General features: G+C 49.9%; 7 non-coding genes across 7 annotated transcripts; all 7 read right to left on the reverse strand.

Moving 5' to 3' along the window:
- Positions 1-1255: 1255 nt before the first annotated feature.
- Positions 1256-1327, reverse strand: trnap-agg (transfer RNA proline (anticodon AGG)). Its single transcript has one exon. It is a non-coding gene; the product is annotated as a tRNA-Pro (tRNA).
- A 2116-nt stretch (positions 1328-3443) lies between these two features.
- On the reverse strand, positions 3444-3515 carry trnap-agg (transfer RNA proline (anticodon AGG)). The gene has a single exon. It is a non-coding gene; the product is annotated as a tRNA-Pro (tRNA).
- A 2115-nt stretch (positions 3516-5630) lies between these two features.
- Positions 5631-5702, reverse strand: trnap-agg (transfer RNA proline (anticodon AGG)). Its single transcript has one exon. It is a non-coding gene; the product is annotated as a tRNA-Pro (tRNA).
- A 2116-nt stretch (positions 5703-7818) lies between these two features.
- trnap-agg (transfer RNA proline (anticodon AGG)) lies at positions 7819-7890 on the reverse strand. Its single transcript has one exon. It is a non-coding gene; the product is annotated as a tRNA-Pro (tRNA).
- A 2115-nt stretch (positions 7891-10005) lies between these two features.
- trnap-agg (transfer RNA proline (anticodon AGG)) lies at positions 10006-10077 on the reverse strand. The gene has a single exon. It is a non-coding gene; the product is annotated as a tRNA-Pro (tRNA).
- A 2116-nt stretch (positions 10078-12193) lies between these two features.
- trnap-agg (transfer RNA proline (anticodon AGG)) lies at positions 12194-12265 on the reverse strand. Its single transcript has one exon. It is a non-coding gene; the product is annotated as a tRNA-Pro (tRNA).
- Positions 12266-14381: 2116 nt separating this feature from the next.
- trnap-agg (transfer RNA proline (anticodon AGG)) lies at positions 14382-14453 on the reverse strand. Its single transcript has one exon. It is a non-coding gene; the product is annotated as a tRNA-Pro (tRNA).
- Positions 14454-18224: the final 3771 nt, after the last annotated feature.

Consider the following 18224-nt stretch of genomic DNA (forward strand, 5'->3'; position numbering starts at 1 on the left):
GCATCCCTTTTCTAAAGAACATTCGCATTCAGAAATAAGTCAAGAAATTTGCCATTACTTTCGCTCGCACTGCTGTCAGCCTGCCCATGTTGCCAAAGAAAGATTCACTCGGCGTCAACATGACAGAACAGCGATCACTTGAAAACAATGTTCCACACTCCGTAAGCAAGAACTTCAGTGTTTGCAGTCACCCGATATGCCGATAGTCAAAGGAGCGCAAAACACGAAGCGTCAAAAGACAAGATGAGTTGATGGAAAGAGCGTTGAATTGATGAGCACAAAAGTTCAGCTCGTACAATAGGCAACGAAGGTCCCAGCGTCGTCATCGCACTTGAAAGGACTGCCTTGCAGACCAAGGGCAGTGGGCGGTGCCCGGTAAGAGGGGCAGAGGCGGTAAGACATGATGCTGAGAAGCATGAAGCGAGGAGGATGAGCTCAAATGGTAGAGCGCTCGCTTAGCATGCCAGAGGTAGCGGGATTGATGCCCGCATCCTCCAGGTCTGAGTTTAGAGCTCCAGGAGCCTGGTGCTCTCATTTAGCCTCTGTGACTTCTGACAGGTGCTCCTCCGTTGCGGAGAGAATGTCCTTCAATTGTCAAGCGTTGAAGGGCCACACCTCCTTCCCAACCTCAGTCTGCACTGAGTGCGTCTCCGGCATTTTCTCGTCCAATTTGTCAGCTTAGCAAGTGAAAAGTATATCCGAGTGAAAACAGTGCTGATAATACTCTCAGGAATTGTTAGAAGACGTGCTTTTGATCATCGATTGCTTAACAATCACATTCGTTCGACTTGAGCAATCAAGCTCGTAGTTTTCCTTCAAATCTTGAAAGCTCTCAGTGAGAACATCATAGGCTGCAGGACGCCCCGTAACTTGATTACTTCAACAGAAAGAAGAGCAGACAGCTCCACAAATATGCGAGGCGCAGAGAGCGCAAGGCGAGCCGCACACGTTTCGGTGGCTGAGAGAGGGCAGTTTTTGCTTCTGCATTTCCCAAGTAAGGACGCATGACAACAAGCAATCGCGGTGCTCATCTACGACATAGTGGTGATGAGTTTTCAGTACGTGTTCTTTTGAACGAGCAATGAGGTTGCCGCCTCGGACAGCTGACTGCACGCTCTCATTGTGCCACGTGATGAGAATTCACCAGGCTCGTTCAGTCATTAGTCACATTCCATCGTTTGTCATAAGCAGACGTTGCGAAGTGATGTGGATATCAGTTCCCAGTCTTGTGGAAGAGGAGGAAAGGTGCACACAAGGGCTCGTCCGGGAGTTGAACCCGGGACCTCTCGCACCCTAAGCGAGAATCATACCACTAGACCAACGAGCCACGGCAGCACTTTCCATTTCAATCTGTCAGCGAGCTTGAGGATGGGGGAGAGGCGTCATTCGCTCGTCCAGTCAGACCTTCATCAATAAGTCAAGAAAGCCGCAATTACACGACTGCCTTGTAGACGAAGGGCAGTGAACTGTGCCCGGTAAGAGGGGAACAAGCGGCACTAGGTGACGCCGAGGCATAAGCCCCAGCGAGGGGGGTTGGTTTGTATGGTACAGCGCTTGCTTTGCATGTGGGAGGTAGCAGGATCAATTCTCGCATCCTCCAGGTGTGTCCTAAGAGCTTGATGTGCCAAAAGGTGTCCTTTAGCCTGTGGTCACGCCTTGCATGGAGAGCATCGTGCAGCTGTCAAGCGTTTCGCAGCCACGCCCCCTTTTCATCTTCTCTCTGGCTTAAGCGTCTCCGCCACTCTCTCTTGACATTTCATGTCAGCTTGTCAGAAGTCCGAGTGACATTTTTAATGGCTGAGTGAGGGCACGATGCTGAAGCAGAAAGGCCACTTCAGCCAGAGAGACTTGTGCTAGGTGAGATCTGAAAGACGGACTCACAACAGAAACAGACCAAAAATGTATGGGTGAGATCAAAAGGCAAATGCAACATTCAGCAGAGGGCGTCTAAAGATTAGGGAACGGGCGACTGAAATCCATGTGAGGCAAACTTTCCGGTGTGTGTCCTGCAGCTGGGTTTGTTGGCGTAATTGGTAGTGCGTCAGTCTCGTCATCTGAAGGGCCTGAGTTTGATCCTCACACGGGGCAGGGCTGCTTCCTCTCTTGCTCTTTTCAAACACTTGCGGCAACTGTTCGCTCATAACCACGTCTGGAATGCGTGACCTTTACACGGGTGAGAAGCAACGCCGCATCCCTTTTCTAAAGAACATTCACATTCAGAAATAAGTCAAGAAATTTGCCATTACTTTCGCTCGCACTGCTGTCAGCCTGCCCATGTTGCCAAAGAAAGATTCACTCGGCGTCAACATGACAGAACAGCGATCACTTGAAAACAATGTTCCACACTCCGTAAGCAAGAACTTCAGTGTTTGCAGTCACCCGATATGCCGATAGTCAAAGGAGCGCAAAACACGAAGCGTCAAAAGACAAGATGAGTTGATGGAAAGAGCGTTGAATTGATGAGCACAAAAGTTCAGCTCGTACAATAGGCAACGAAGGTCCCAGCGTCGTCATCGCACTTGAAAGGACTGCCTTGCAGACCAAGGGCAGTGGGCGGTGCCCGGTAAGAGGGGCAGAGGCGGTAAGACATGATGCCGAGAAGCATGAAGCGAGGAGGATGAGCTCAAATGGTAGAGCGCTCGCTTAGCATGCCAGAGGTAGCGGGATTGATGCCCGCATCCTCCAGGTCTGAGTTTAGAGCTCCAGGAGCCTGGTGCTCTCATTTAGCCTCTGTGACTTCTGACAGGTGCTCCTCCGTTGCGGAGAGAATGTCCTTCAATTGTCAAGCGTTGAAGGGCCAAACCTCCTTCCCAACCTCAGTCTGCACTGAGTGCGTCTCCGGCATTTTCTCGTCCAATTTGTCAGCTTAGCAAGTGAAAAGTATATCCGAGTGAAAACAGTGCTGATAATACTCTCAGGAATTGTTAGAAGACGTGCTTTTGATCATCGATTGCTTAACAATCACATTCGTTCGACTTGAGCAATCAAGCTCGTAGTTTTCCTTCAAATCTTGAAAGCTCTCAGTGAGAACATCATAGGCTGCAGGACGCCCCGTAACTTGATTACTTCAACAGAAAGAAGAGCAGACAGCTCCACAAATATGCGAGGCGCAGAGAGCGCAAGGCGAGCCGCACACGTTTCGGTGGCTGAGAGAGGGCAGTTTTTGCTTCTGCATTTCCCAAGTAAGGACGCATGACAACAAGCGATCGCGGTGCTCATCTACGACATAGTGGTGATGAGTTTTCAGTACGTGTTCTTTTGAACGAGCAATGAGGTTGCCGCCTCGGACAGCTGACTGCACGCTCTCATTGTGCCACGTGATGAGAATTCACCAGGCTCGTTCAGTCATTAGTCACATTCCATCGTTTGTCATAAGCAGACGTTGCGAAGTGATGTGGATATCAGTTCCCAGTCTTGTGGAAGAGGAGGAAAGGTGCACACAAGGGCTCGTCCGGGAGTTGAACCCGGGACCTCTCGCACCCTAAGCGAGAATCATACCACTAGACCAACGAGCCACGGCAGCACTTTCCATTTCAATCTGTCAGCGAGCTTGAGGATGGGGGAGAGGCGTCATTCGCTCGTCCAGTCAGACCTTCATCAATAAGTCAAGAAAGCCGCAATTACACGACTGCCTTGTAGACGAAGGGCAGTGAACTGTGCCCGGTAAGAGGGGAACAAGCGGCACTAGGTGACGCCGAGGCATAAGCCCCAGCGAGGGGGGTTGGTTTGTATGGTACAGCGCTTGCTTTGCATGTGGGAGGTAGCAGGATCAATTCTCGCATCCCCCAGGTGTGTCCTAAGAGCTTGATGTGCCAAAAGGTGTCCTTTAGCCTGTGGTCACGCCTTGCATGGAGAGCATCGTGCAGCTGTCAAGCGTTTCGCAGCCACGCCCCCTTTTCATCTTCTCTCTGGCTTAAGCGTCTCCGCCACTCTCTCTTGACATTTCATGTCAGCTTGTCAGAAGTCCGAGTGACATTTTTAATGGCTGAGTGAGGGCACGATGCTGAAGCAGAAAGGCCACTTCAGCCAGAGAGACTTGTGCTAGGTGAGATCTGAAAGACGGACTCACAACAGAAACAGACCAAAAATGTATGGGTGAGATCAAAAGGCAAATGCAACATTCAGCAGAGGGCGTCTAAAGATTAGGGAACGGGCGACTGAAATCCATGTGAGGCAAACTTTCCGGTGTGTGTCCTGCAGCTGGGTTTGTTGGCGTAATTGGTAGTGCGTCAGTCTCGTCATCTGAAGGGCCTGAGTTTGATCCTCACACGGGGCAGGGCTGCTTCCTCTCTTGCTCTTTTCAAACACTTGCGGCAACTGTTCGCTCATAACCACGTCTGGAATGCGTGACCTTTACACGGGTGAGAAGCAACGCCGCATCCCTTTTCTAAAGAACATTCACATTCAGAAATAAGTCAAGAAATTTGCCATTACTTTCGCTCGCACTGCTGTCAGCCTGCCCATGTTGCCAAAGAAAGATTCACTCGGCGTCAACATGACAGAACAGCGATCACTTGAAAACAATGTTCCACACTCCGTAAGCAAGAACTTCAGTGTTTGCAGTCACCCGATATGCCGATAGTCAAAGGAGCGCAAAACACGAAGCGTCAAAAGACAAGATGAGTTGATGGAAAGAGCGTTGAATTGATGAGCACAAAAGTTCAGCTCGTACAATAGGCAACGAAGGTCCCAGCGTCGTCATCGCACTTGAAAGGACTGCCTTGAGACCAAGGGCAGTGGGCGGTGCCCGGTAAGAGGGGCAGAGGCGGTAAGACATGATGCCGAGAAGCATGAAGCGAGGAGGATGAGCTCAAATGGTAGAGCGCTCGCTTAGCATGCCAGAGGTAGCGGGATTGATGCCCGAATCCTCCAGGTCTGAGTTTAGAGCTCCAGGAGCCTGGTGCTCTCATTTAGCCTCTGTGACTTCTGACAGGTGCTCCTCCGTTGCGGAGAGAATGTCCTTCAATTGTCAAGCGTTGAAGGGCCAAACCTCCTTCCCAACCTCAGTCTGCACTGAGTGCGTCTCCGGCATTTTCTCGTCCAATTTGTCAGCTTAGCAAGTGAAAAGTATATCCGAGTGAAAACAGTGCTGATAATACTCTCAGGAATTGTTAGAAGACGTGCTTTTGATCATCGATTGCTTAACAATCACATTCGTTCGACTTGAGCAATCAAGCTCGTAGTTTTCCTTCAAATCTTGAAAGCTCTCAGTGAGAACATCATAGGCTGCAGGACGCCCCGTAACTTGATTACTTCAACAGAAAGAAGAGCAGACAGCTCCACAAATATGCGAGGCGCAGAGAGCGCAAGGCGAGCCGCACACGTTTCGGTGGCTGAGAGAGGGCAGTTTTTGCTTCTGCATTTCCCAAGTAAGGACGCATGACAACAAGCAATCGCGGTGCTCATCTACGACATAGTGGTGATGAGTTTTCAGTACGTGTTCTTTTGAACGAGCAATGAGGTTGCCGCCTCGGACAGCTGACTGCACGCTCTCATTGTGCCACGTGATGAGAATTCACCAGGCTCGTTCAGTCATTAGTCACATTCCATCGTTTGTCATAAGCAGACGTTGCGAAGTGATGTGGATATCAGTTCCCAGTCTTGTGGAAGAGGAGGAAAGGTGCACACAAGGGCTCGTCCGGGAGTTGAACCCGGGACCTCTCGCACCCTAAGCGAGAATCATACCACTAGACCAACGAGCCACGGCAGCACTTTCCATTTCAATCTGTCAGCGAGCTTGAGGATGGGGGAGAGGCGTCATTCGCTCGTCCAGTCAGACCTTCATCAATAAGTCAAGAAAGCCGCAATTACACGACTGCCTTGTAGACGAAGGGCAGTGAACTGTGCCCGGTAAGAGGGGAACAAGCGGAACTAGGTGACGTCGAGGCATAAGCCCCAGCGAGGGGGGTTGGTTTGTATGGTACAGCGCTTGCTTTGCATGTGGGAGGTAGCAGGATCAATTCCCACATCCTCCAGGTGTGTGCTTAGAGCTTGATGTGCCAAGAGGTGTCCTTTAGCCTGTGGTCACGCCTTGCAGGGAGAGCATCGTGCAGCTGTCAAGCGTTTCGCAGCCACGCCCCCTTTTCATCTTCTCTCTGGCTTAAGCGTCTCCGCCACTCTCTCTTGACATTTCATGTCAGCTTGTCAGAAGTCCGAGTGACATTTTTAATGGCTGAGTGAGGGCACGATGCTGAAGCAGAGAGGCCACTTCAGCCAGAGAGACTTGTGCTAGGTGAGATCTGAAAGACGGACTCACAACAGAAACAGACCAAAAATGTATGGGTGAGATCAAAAGGCAAATGCAACATTCAGCAGAGGGCGTCTAAAGATTAGGGAACGGGCGACTGAAATCCATGTGAGGCAAACTTTCCGGTGTGTGTCCTGCAGCTGGGTTTGTTGGCGTAATTGGTAGTGCGTCAGTCTCGTCATCTGAAGGGCCTGAGTTTGATCCTCACACGGGGCAGGGCTGCTTCCTCTCTTGCTCTTTTCAAACACTTGCGGCAACTGTTCGCTCATAACCACGTCTGGAATGCGTGACCTTTACACGGGTGAGAAGCAACGCCGCATCCCTTTTCTAAAGAACATTCACATTCAGAAATAAGTCAAGAAATTTGCCATTACTTTCGCTCGCACTGCTGTCAGCCTGCCCATGTTGCCAAAGAAAGATTCACTCGGCGTCAACATGACAGAACAGCGATCACTTGAAAACAATGTTCCACACTCCGTAAGCAAGAACTTCAGTGTTTGCAGTCACCCGATATGCCGATAGTCAAAGGAGCGCAAAACACGAAGCGTCAAAAGACAAGATGAGTTGATGGAAAGAGCGTTGAATTGATGAGCACAAAAGTTCAGCTCGTACAATAGGCAACGAAGGTCCCAGCGTCGTCATCGCACTTGAAAGGACTGCCTTGCAGACCAAGGGCAGTGGGCGGTGCCCGGTAAGAGGGGCAGAGGCGGTAAGACATGATGCCGAGAAGCATGAAGCGAGGAGGATGAGCTCAAATGGTAGAGCGCTCGCTTAGCATGCCAGAGGTAGCGGGATTGATGCCCGCATCCTCCAGGTCTGAGTTTAGAGCTCCAGGAGCCTGGTGCTCTCATTTAGCCTCTGTGACTTCTGACAGGTGCTCCTCCGTTGCGGAGAGAATGTCCTTCAATTGTCAAGCGTTGAAGGGCCAAACCTCCTTCCCAACCTCAGTCTGCACTGAGTGCGTCTCCGGCATTTTCTCGTCCAATTTGTCAGCTTAGCAAGTGAAAAGTATATCCGAGTGAAAACAGTGCTGATAATACTCTCAGGAATTGTTAGAAGACGTGCTTTTGATCATCGATTGCTTAACAATCACATTCGTTCGACTTGAGCAATCAAGCTCGTAGTTTTCCTTCAAATCTTGAAAGCTCTCAGTGAGAACATCATAGGCTGCAGGACGCCCCGTAACTTGATTACTTCAACAGAAAGAAGAGCAGACAGCTCCACAAATATGCGAGGCGCAGAGAGCGCAAGGCGAGCCGCACACGTTTCGGTGGCTGAGAGAGGGCAGTTTTTGCTTCTGCATTTCCCAAGTAAGGACGCATGACAACAAGCGATCGCGGTGCTCATCTACGACATAGTGGTGATGAGTTTTCAGTACGTGTTCTTTTGAACGAGCAATGAGGTTGCCGCCTCGGACAGCTGACTGCACGCTCTCATTGTGCCACGTGATGAGAATTCACCAGGCTCGTTCAGTCATTAGTCACATTCCATCGTTTGTCATAAGCAGACGTTGCGAAGTGATGTGGATATCAGTTCCCAGTCTTGTGGAAGAGGAGGAAAGGTGCACACAAGGGCTCGTCCGGGAGTTGAACCCGGGACCTCTCGCACCCTAAGCGAGAATCATACCACTAGACCAACGAGCCACGGCAGCACTTTCCATTTCAATCTGTCAGCGAGCTTGAGGATGGGGGAGAGGCGTCATTCGCTCGTCCAGTCAGACCTTCATCAATAAGTCAAGAAAGCCGCAATTACACGACTGCCTTGTAGACGAAGGGCAGTGAACTGTGCCCGGTAAGAGGGGAACAAGCGGCACTAGGTGACGCCGAGGCATAAGCCCCAGCGAGGGGGGTTGGTTTGTATGGTACAGCGCTTGCTTTGCATGTGGGAGGTAGCAGGATCAATTCCCACATCCTCCAGGTGTGTGCTTAGAGCTTGATGTGCCAAGAGGTGTCCTTTAGCCTGTGGTCACGCCTTGCAGGGAGAGCATCGTGCAGCTGTCAAGCGTTTCGCAGCCACGCCCCCTTTTCATCTTCTCTCTGGCTTAAGCGTCTCCGCCACTCTCTCTTGACATTTCATGTCAGCTTGTCAGAAGTCCGAGTGACATTTTTAATGGCTGAGTGAGGGCACGATGCTGAAGCAGAGAGGCCACTTCAGCCAGAGAGACTTGTGCTAGGTGAGATCTGAAAGACGGACTCACAACAGAAACAGACCAAAAATGTATGGGTGAGATCAAAAGGCAAATGCAACATTCAGCAGAGGGCGTCTAAAGATTAGGGAACGGGCGACTGAAATCCATGTGAGGCAAACTTTCCGGTGTGTGTCCTGCAGCTGGGCTTGTTGGCGTAATTGGTAGTGCGTCAGTCTCGTCATCTGAAGGGCCTGAGTTTGATCCTCACACGGGGCAGGGCTGCTTCCTCTCTTGCTCTTTTCAAACACTTGCGGCAACTGTTCGCTCATAACCACGTCTGGAATGCGTGACCTTTACACGGGCGAGAAGCAACGCCGCATCCCTTTTCTAAAGAACATTCACATTCAGAAATAAGTCAAGAAATTTGCCATTACTTTCGCTCGCACTGCTGTCAGCCTGCCCATGTTGCCAAAGAAAGATTCACTCGGCGTCAACATGACAGAACAGCGATCACTTGAAAACAATGTTCCACACTCCGTAAGCAAGAACTTCAGTGTTTGCAGTCACCCGATATGCCGATAGTCAAAGGAGCGCAAAACACGAAGCGTCAAAAGACAAGATGAGTTGATGGAAAGAGCGTTGAATTGATGAGCACAAAAGTTCAGCTCGTACAATAGGCAACGAAGGTCCCAGCGTCGTCATCGCACTTGAAAGGACTGCCTTGAGACCAAGGGCAGTGGGCGGTGCCCGGTAAGAGGGGCAGAGGCGGTAAGACATGATGCCGAGAAGCATGAAGCGAGGAGGATGAGCTCAAATGGTAGAGCGCTCGCTTAGCATGCCAGAGGTAGCGGGATTGATGCCCGAATCCTCCAGGTCTGAGTTTAGAGCTCCAGGAGCCTGGTGCTCTCATTTAGCCTCTGTGACTTCTGACAGGTGCTCCTCCGTTGCGGAGAGAATGTCCTTCAATTGTCAAGCGTTGAAGGGCCAAACCTCCTTCCCAACCTCAGTCTGCACTGAGTGCGTCTCCGGCATTTTCTCGTCCAATTTGTCAGCTTAGCAAGTGAAAAGTATATCCGAGTGAAAACAGTGCTGATAATACTCTCAGGAATTGTTAGAAGACGTGCTTTTGATCATCGATTGCTTAACAATCACATTCGTTCGACTTGAGCAATCAAGCTCGTAGTTTTCCTTCAAATCTTGAAAGCTCTCAGTGAGAACATCATAGGCTGCAGGACGCCCCGTAACTTGATTACTTCAACAGAAAGAAGAGCAGACAGCTCCACAAATATGCGAGGCGCAGAGAGCGCAAGGCGAGCCGCACACGTTTCGGTGGCTGAGAGAGGGCAGTTTTTGCTTCTGCATTTCCCAAGTAAGGACGCATGACAACAAGCAATCGCGGTGCTCATCTACGACATAGTGGTGATGAGTTTTCAGTACGTGTTCTTTTGAACGAGCAATGAGGTTGCCGCCTCGGACAGCTGACTGCACGCTCTCATTGTGCCACGTGATGAGAATTCACCAGGCTCGTTCAGTCATTAGTCACATTCCATCGTTTGTCATAAGCAGACGTTGCGAAGTGATGTGGATATCAGTTCCCAGTCTTGTGGAAGAGGAGGAAAGGTGCACACAAGGGCTCGTCCGGGAGTTGAACCCGGGACCTCTCGCACCCTAAGCGAGAATCATACCACTAGACCAACGAGCCACGGCAGCACTTTCCATTTCAATCTGTCAGCGAGCTTGAGGATGGGGGAGAGGCGTCATTCGCTCGTCCAGTCAGACCTTCATCAATAAGTCAAGAAAGCCGCAATTACACGACTGCCTTGTAGACGAAGGGCAGTGAACTGTGCCCGGTAAGAGGGGAACAAGCGGAACTAGGTGACGTCGAGGCATAAGCCCCAGCGAGGGGGGTTGGTTTGTATGGTACAGCGCTTGCTTTGCATGTGGGAGGTAGCAGGATCAATTCCCACATCCTCCAGGTGTGTGCTTAGAGCTTGATGTGCCAAGAGGTGTCCTTTAGCCTGTGGTCACGCCTTGCAGGGAGAGCATCGTGCAGCTGTCAAGCGTTTCGCAGCCACGCCCCCTTTTCATCTTCTCTCTGGCTTAAGCGTCTCCGCCACTCTCTCTTGACATTTCATGTCAGCTTGTCAGAAGTCCGAGTGACATTTTTAATGGCTGAGTGAGGGCACGATGCTGAAGCAGAGAGGCCACTTCAGCCAGAGAGACTTGTGCTAGGTGAGATCTGAAAGACGGACTCACAACAGAAACAGACCAAAAATGTATGGGTGAGATCAAAAGGCAAATGCAACATTCAGCAGAGGGCGTCTAAAGATTAGGGAACGGGCGACTGAAATCCATGTGAGGCAAACTTTCCGGTGTGTGTCCTGCAGCTGGGCTTGTTGGCGTAATTGGTAGTGCGTCAGTCTCGTCATCTGAAGGGCCTGAGTTTGATCCTCACACGGGGCAGGGCTGCTTCCTCTCTTGCTCTTTTCAAACACTTGCGGCAACTGTTCGCTCATAACCACGTCTGGAATGCGTGACCTTTACACGGGCGAGAAGCAACGCCGCATCCCTTTTCTAAAGAACATTCACATTCAGAAATAAGTCAAGAAATTTGCCATTACTTTCGCTCGCACTGCTGTCAGCCTGCCCATGTTGCCAAAGAAAGATTCACTCGGCGTCAACATGACAGAACAGCGATCACTTGAAAACAATGTTCCACACTCCGTAAGCAAGAACTTCAGTGTTTGCAGTCACCCGATATGCCGATAGTCAAAGGAGCGCAAAACACGAAGCGTCAAAAGACAAGATGAGTTGATGGAAAGAGCGTTGAATTGATGAGCACAAAAGTTCAGCTCGTACAATAGGCAACGAAGGTCCCAGCGTCGTCATCGCACTTGAAAGGACTGCCTTGCAGACCAAGGGCAGTGGGCGGTGCCCGGTAAGAGGGGCAGAGGCGGTAAGACATGATGCCGAGAAGCATGAAGCGAGGAGGATGAGCTCAAATGGTAGAGCGCTCGCTTAGCATGCCAGAGGTAGCGGGATTGATGCACGCATCCTCCAGGTCTGAGTTTAGAGCTCCAGGAGCCTGGTGCTCTCATTTAGCCTCTGTGACTTCTGACAGGTGCTCCTCCGTTGCGGAGAGAATGTCCTTCAATTGTCAAGCGTTGAAGGGCCACACCTCCTTCCCAACCTCAGTCTGCACTGAGTGCGTCTCCGGCATTTTCTCGTCCAATTTGTCAGCTTAGCAAGTGAAAAGTATATCCGAGTGAAAACAGTGCTGATAATACTCTCAGGAATTGTTAGAAGACGTGCTTTTGATCATCGATTGCTTAACAATCACATTCGTTCGACTTGAGCAATCAAGCTCGTAGTTTTCCTTCAAATCTTGAAAGCTCTCAGTGAGAACATCATAGGCTGCAGGACGCCCCGTAACTTGATTACTTCAACAGAAAGAAGAGCAGACAGCTCCACAAATATGCGAGGCGCAGAGAGCGCAAGGCGAGCCGCACACGTTTCGGTGGCTGAGAGAGGGCAGTTTTTGCTTCTGCATTTCCCAAGTAAGGACGCATGACAACAAGCAATCGCGGTGCTCATCTACGACATAGTGGTGATGAGTTTTCAGTACGTGTTCTTTTGAACGAGCAATGAGGTTGCCGCCTCGGACAGCTGACTGCACGCTCTCATTGTGCCACGTGATGAGAATTCACCAGGCTCGTTCAGTCATTAGTCACATTCCATCGTTTGTCATAAGCAGACGTTGCGAAGTGATGTGGATATCAGTTCCCAGTCTTGTGGAAGAGGAGGAAAGGTGCACACAAGGGCTCGTCCGGGAGTTGAACCCGGGACCTCTCGCACCCTAAGCGAGAATCATACCACTAGACCAACGAGCCACGGCAGCACTTTCCATTTCAATCTGTCAGCGAGCTTGAGGATGGGGGAGAGGCGTCATTCGCTCGTCCAGTCAGACCTTCATCAATAAGTCAAGAAAGCCGCAATTACACGACTGCCTTGTAGACGAAGGGCAGTGAACTGTGCCCGGTAAGAGGGGAACAAGCGGAACTAGGTGACGTCGAGGCATAAGCCCCAGCGAGGGGGGTTGGTTTGTATGGTACAGCGCTTGCTTTGCATGTGGGAGGTAGCAGGATCAATTCCCACATCCTCCAGGTGTGTGCTTAGAGCTTGATGTGCCAAGAGGTGTCCTTTAGCCTGTGGTCACGCCTTGCAGGGAGAGCATCGTGCAGCTGTCAAGCGTTTCGCAGCCACGCCCCCTTTTCATCTTCTCTCTGGCTTAAGCGTCTCCGCCACTCTCTCTTGACATTTCATGTCAGCTTGTCAGAAGTCCGAGTGACATTTTTAATGGCTGAGTGAGGGCACGATGCTGAAGCAGAGAGGCCACTTCAGCCAGAGAGACTTGTGCTAGGTGAGATCTGAAAGACGGACTCACAACAGAAACAGACCAAAAATGTATGGGTGAGATCAAAAGGCAAATGCAACATTCAGCAGAGGGCGTCTAAAGATTAGGGAACGGGCGACTGAAATCCATGTGAGGCAAACTTTCCGGTGTGTGTCCTGCAGCTGGGCTTGTTGGCGTAATTGGTAGTGCGTCAGTCTCGTCATCTGAAGGGCCTGAGTTTGATCCTCACACGGGGCAGGGCTGCTTCCTCTCTTGCTCTTTTCAAACACTTGCGGCAACTGTTCGCTCATAACCACGTCTGGAATGCGTGACCTTTACACGGGCGAGAAGCAACGCCGCATCCCTTTTCTAAAGAACATTCACATTCAGAAATAAGTCAAGAAATTTGCCATTACTTTCGCTCGCACTGCTGTCAGCCTGCCCATGTTGCCAAAGAAAGATTCACTCGGCGTCAACATGACAGAACAGCGATCACTTGAAAACAATGTTCCACACTCCGTAAGCAAGAACTTCAGTGTTTGCAGTCACCCGATATGCCGATAGTCAAAGGAGCGCAAAACACGAAGCGTCAAAAGACAAGATGAGTTGATGGAAAGAGCGTTGAATTGATGAGCACAAAAGTTCAGCTCGTACAATAGGCAACGAAGGTCCCAGCGTCGTCATCGCACTTGAAAGGACTGCCTTGCAGACCAAGGGCAGTGGGCGGTGCCCGGTAAGAGGGGCAGAGGCGGTAAGACATGATGCCGAGAAGCATGAAGCGAGGAGGATGAGCTCAAATGGTAGAGCGCTCGCTTAGCATGCCAGAGGTAGCGGGATTGATGCATGCATCCTCCAGGTCTGAGTTTAGAGCTCCAGGAGCCTGGTGCTCTCATTTAGCCTCTGTGACTTCTGACAGGTGCTCCTCCGTTGCGGAGAGAATGTCCTTCAATTGTCAAGCGTTGAAGGGCCACACCTCCTTCCCAACCTCAGTCTGCACTGAGTGCGTCTCCGGCATTTTCTCGTCCAATTTGTCAGCTTAGCAAGTGAAAAGTATATCCGAGTGAAAACAGTGCTGATAATACTCTCAGGAATTGTTAGAAGACGTGCTTTTGATCATCGATTGCTTAACAATCACATTCGTTCGACTTGAGCAATCAAGCTCGTAGTTTTCCTTCAAATCTTGAAAGCTCTCAGTGAGAACATCATAGGCTGCAGGACGCCCCGTAACTTGATTACTTCAACAGAAAGAAGAGCAGACAGCTCCACAAACATGCGAGGCGCAGAGAGCGCAAGGCGAGCCGCACAAGTTTCGGTGGCTGAGAGAGGGCAGTTTTTGCTTCTGCATTTCCAAAGTAAAGACGCATGACAACAAGCGATCGCGGTGCTCATCTACGACATAGTGGTGATGAGTTTTCAGTACGTGTTCTTTTGAACGAGCAATGAGGTTGCCGCCTCGGACAGCTGACTGCACGCTCTCATTGTGCCACGTGATGAGAATTCACCAGGCTCATTCAGTCATTAGTCACATTCCATCGTTTGTCATAAGCAGACGCTGCGAAGTGATGTGGATATCAGTTCCCAGTCTTGTGGAAGAGGAGGAAAGGTGCACACAAGGGCTCGTCCGGGAGTTGAACCCGGGACCTCTCGCACCCTAAGCGAGAATCATACCACTAGACCAACGAGCCACAGCAGCACTTTCCATTTCAATCTGTCAGTGAGCTTGAGGATGGGGGAGAGGCGTCATTCGCTCGTCCAGTCAGACCTTCATCAATAAGTCAAGAAAGCCGCAATTACACGACTGCCTTGCAGACGAAGGGCAGTGAACTGTGCCCGGTAAGAGGGGAACAAGCGGAACTAGGTGACGTCGAGGCATAAGCCCCAGCGAGGGGGGTTGGCTTGTATGGTACAGCCCTTGCTTTGCATGTGGGAGGTATCAGGATCAATTCCCGCATCCTCCAGGTGTGTGCTTAGAGCTTGATGAGCATCGTGCAGCTGTCAAGTGTTTCGCTGCCACACCCCCTTTTCATCTTCTCTCTGGCTTAAGCGTCTCCGCCACTCTCTCTTGACATTGTCACGCCCTCTGCAGCCAGGGGGCGCTCCTTCTCTGTCCTGTCCCTAGTTTCTGGTCTGCTGTCCTTCCTGTCCATCTCTTTCCCTTGGGCTATATATTTCCGGGTCTTGCACTCTGTCCTCGCTCAGCATTGAGGTTCGGATGTCCTGAGACCCGCCTAGCACCAGGGCGCCCCACGTCCGCTCCCTGAGGGCATAGGTTTCTATACGGCATTCCTGAACTCTTTGCACTAATGAGCCCGGGCCTTTTTCCCGTCTCGCCGCCACGCATATGGGTCTTTTTCCGCTCTCCTGCTCCCCACGGTTAGTCCCTTTGGACGTCCGAGACAGACATTTCATGTCAGCTTGTCAGAAGTCCGAGTGACATTTTTAATGGCTGAGTGAGGGCACGATGCTGAAGCAGAGAGGCCACTTCAGCCAGAGAGACTTATGCTAGGTGAGATCTGAAAGACGGACTCACAACAGAAACAGACCAAAAATGTATCGGTGAGATCAAAAGGCAAATGCAACATTCAGCAGAGGGCGTCTAAAGATTAGGGAACGGGCGACTGAAATCCATGTGAGGCAAACTTTCCGGTGTGTGTCCTGCAGCTGGGCTTGTTGGCGTAATTGGTAGTGCGTCAGTCTCGTCATCTGAAGGGCCTGAGTTTGATCCTCACACGGGGCAGGGCTGCTTCCTCTCTTGCTCTTTTCAAACACTTGCGGCAACTGTTCGCTCATAACCACGTCTGGAATGCGTGACCTTTACACGGGCGAGAAGCAACGCCGCATCCCTTTTCTAAAGAACATTCACATTCAGAAATAAGTCAAGAAATTTGCCATTACTTTCGCTCGCACTGCTGTCAGCCTGCCCATGTTGCCAAAGAAAGATTCACTCGGCGTCAACATGACAGAACAGCGATCACTTGAAAACAATGTTCCACACTCCGTAAGCAAGAACTTCAGTGTTTGCAGTCACCCGATATGCCGATAGTCAAAGGAGCGCAAAACACGAAGCGTCAAAAGACAAGATGAGTTGATGGAAAGAGCGTTGAATTGATGAGCACAAAAGTTCAGCTCGTACAAAAGGCAACGAAGGTCTAGGCGTTGTCATCGCATTTGAAAGGACTGCCTTGCAGACTAAGGGCAGTGGGAGGTTGCTGTTTTGAGACGGAGGCATTTGGATGGTGGGCCGAGATCTATTCTTCTTAAGGAATTCTTCATCGTGAAAGATCGGTCCACAGGTCATCCAACGAACTCAGGGAATCATGTGCTACTGAAGGGAGTGAAGTGCTGAAACACATGACATGCCCCCTTGATCTCACATGCACAATTCTGCTGCAATATACACAGCTACCGTCCACACCAGGCAGTGGGGCTTCAGCAGAATCTGCTACGCCACCTGTAATTACATATCCAGCTGCACACATATACATGGCCCTTCTGTCCTTTTCAGGATCTCAAAAAAAAGCATAGCGTGGTTTTCCTGTCACATGATTGACCTCATCTCCCTCAGAATGTGCCCCGCCACATTCATTGCTGAAGCAGGACGGAGGCTAACGGACATGTCAGAACAGTGAGGTTCAACGATCTCTCCAAAATATTGTGGTTGTAGTGGAAGAGATATGTTTTAAATTGTACCTTGGTATTTCAAACTCTCTCTAGAATGTTATCCATTTCTATTTTATTTTGACAGGAACTGTTAAAAGGCTAATGACACTAGATGAAAAGAGAAGAAAGAAAACACAACGTTTCAGCTGTGGAGCCTTCTTCAGGTGTGAGGGCTCCACGGCTGAAATGTTGTGTTTTCTTTCTTTTCTTTTAAGCATGGAATAGACCTATTACTTGTTCCTTTGCAGCCTACACATGGTGATGCAGCTCCCCACCTGAACTGCTAATGATACTAGATGCCTGGTAGTTTGTGGTACTTGGTTATTGTCTTATGTTTGCTCAAACTGCATATGTGTTGTAGCAGCGAGGCTTATTAATAAGAAAGAATTAAGTGTTCTGAGCCTTCCCAAATGAGGCCCCATCTCTGTTCATCTCTGTGGTGCAGCCACAGAGAAACTATTCATGCAGGCTGATTTAAGGTTTCCTTTGATAAGGGACAGCTCCCAAAGGGGGATGCACTTAGCTAAGCCTGGCTATCATGATCAATGGTCATCCATTGGCGCCTATCTGTCTAGGGAGTGCCAGATGGACATCTGGACTGCATTCCTAGGTGTCAGGAGTAAATGACTCATATCTCACCTTGATCAACCAATCAGGGACTGGAAGGGCCAAGTAACCCACGTGGGACTCTGATGCCCATGGAACTTTCACCAATCAACGAGCTGAAGTTCCTCCAGGTAAAAACAAGAAACACAGAGAGCCTGTAGTAAGATTCAGGAGAATTCTGTGGACTTTTCTAAAGGGAATTCAAAGGAGAATTCCAGGGCAGGACGGCCCAGGAGCAGAAGGCTCCCAAGGGCAGGACATTCTCGCAGAGCGCCTCCTGACCATCCTGAGACTCAGCCCAGACAACCACGGAACGGCCAGTGTGTCCGAGTGCCAGAACTTTCCTTTGTTCTAAGAGTCTAGAGCGGAGGTTGCCAGAGAGTAACCAGAGGATCCACCCGAGGTTAGCACCAGTAGCAGGCCTCGTGAACAGGTTGGAACTGTGGACAGCTGAATCACTATTCAGAACTAGCGCTTCATCAGGAACGAACTGGTCTTCTTCCTGACTTGCTGAGACCCACAGTCATCTTTTCTCCTGTGCGCAAACTTTGCTAGTTAAAGCCAACACTAACTAGCCGGTCAGTGAGCATCAGCAGCGCACCGTCGCAAGCCGCACAGCACAGCCTGGCACCGAGCCAGAGAGCGCGGATTGGACAGCAACAGCCTGCAACTGTTTCTTTGAGTCCGCAGGATATCTGAATCCCCAGAGATTGGATGAGTATTCAACTTCACTGCATTACTGCTCGAGAATTCAATTGTTATCCCAACCAGTTGATATCCATTTAATTCCTAAGAGTTATGTACTTGTTTTGAGTATCTAATGTAGAAGTTATAACCAAGTTCATTTACGAAACGGTCTAAATGAATGATATATTGAACGTATGTCCTTTTGATATGTGTAACACTTTGTAACTGATTGAATATATACCTTTTGTATTCTGATAACCCTCTCGATAAGATCTGTTAGGTTTATATGCATATTCTATGTATTAATAAATGTATCCTCGTGTATTAGTACCTGTGTGTGTGCGTTGTTTGAGTTATGTCGCATGGTTGGATTCTAAAGCCATCAAAAGAATCAATTTTGTGATTTACTGCTACAATTAATAATTGTCCCAGTAAATGCCCAAACCCTACAGAACTGGTGCCTTCAGAAAGCACACTACAGTGTGATTGCATATTTTTGTGTA

Source organism: Lepisosteus oculatus, chromosome 14 (genome assembly GCF_040954835.1).
Source record: "Lepisosteus oculatus isolate fLepOcu1 chromosome 14, fLepOcu1.hap2, whole genome shotgun sequence".
Taxonomy (NCBI): Eukaryota; Metazoa; Chordata; class Actinopteri; order Semionotiformes; family Lepisosteidae; genus Lepisosteus; species Lepisosteus oculatus.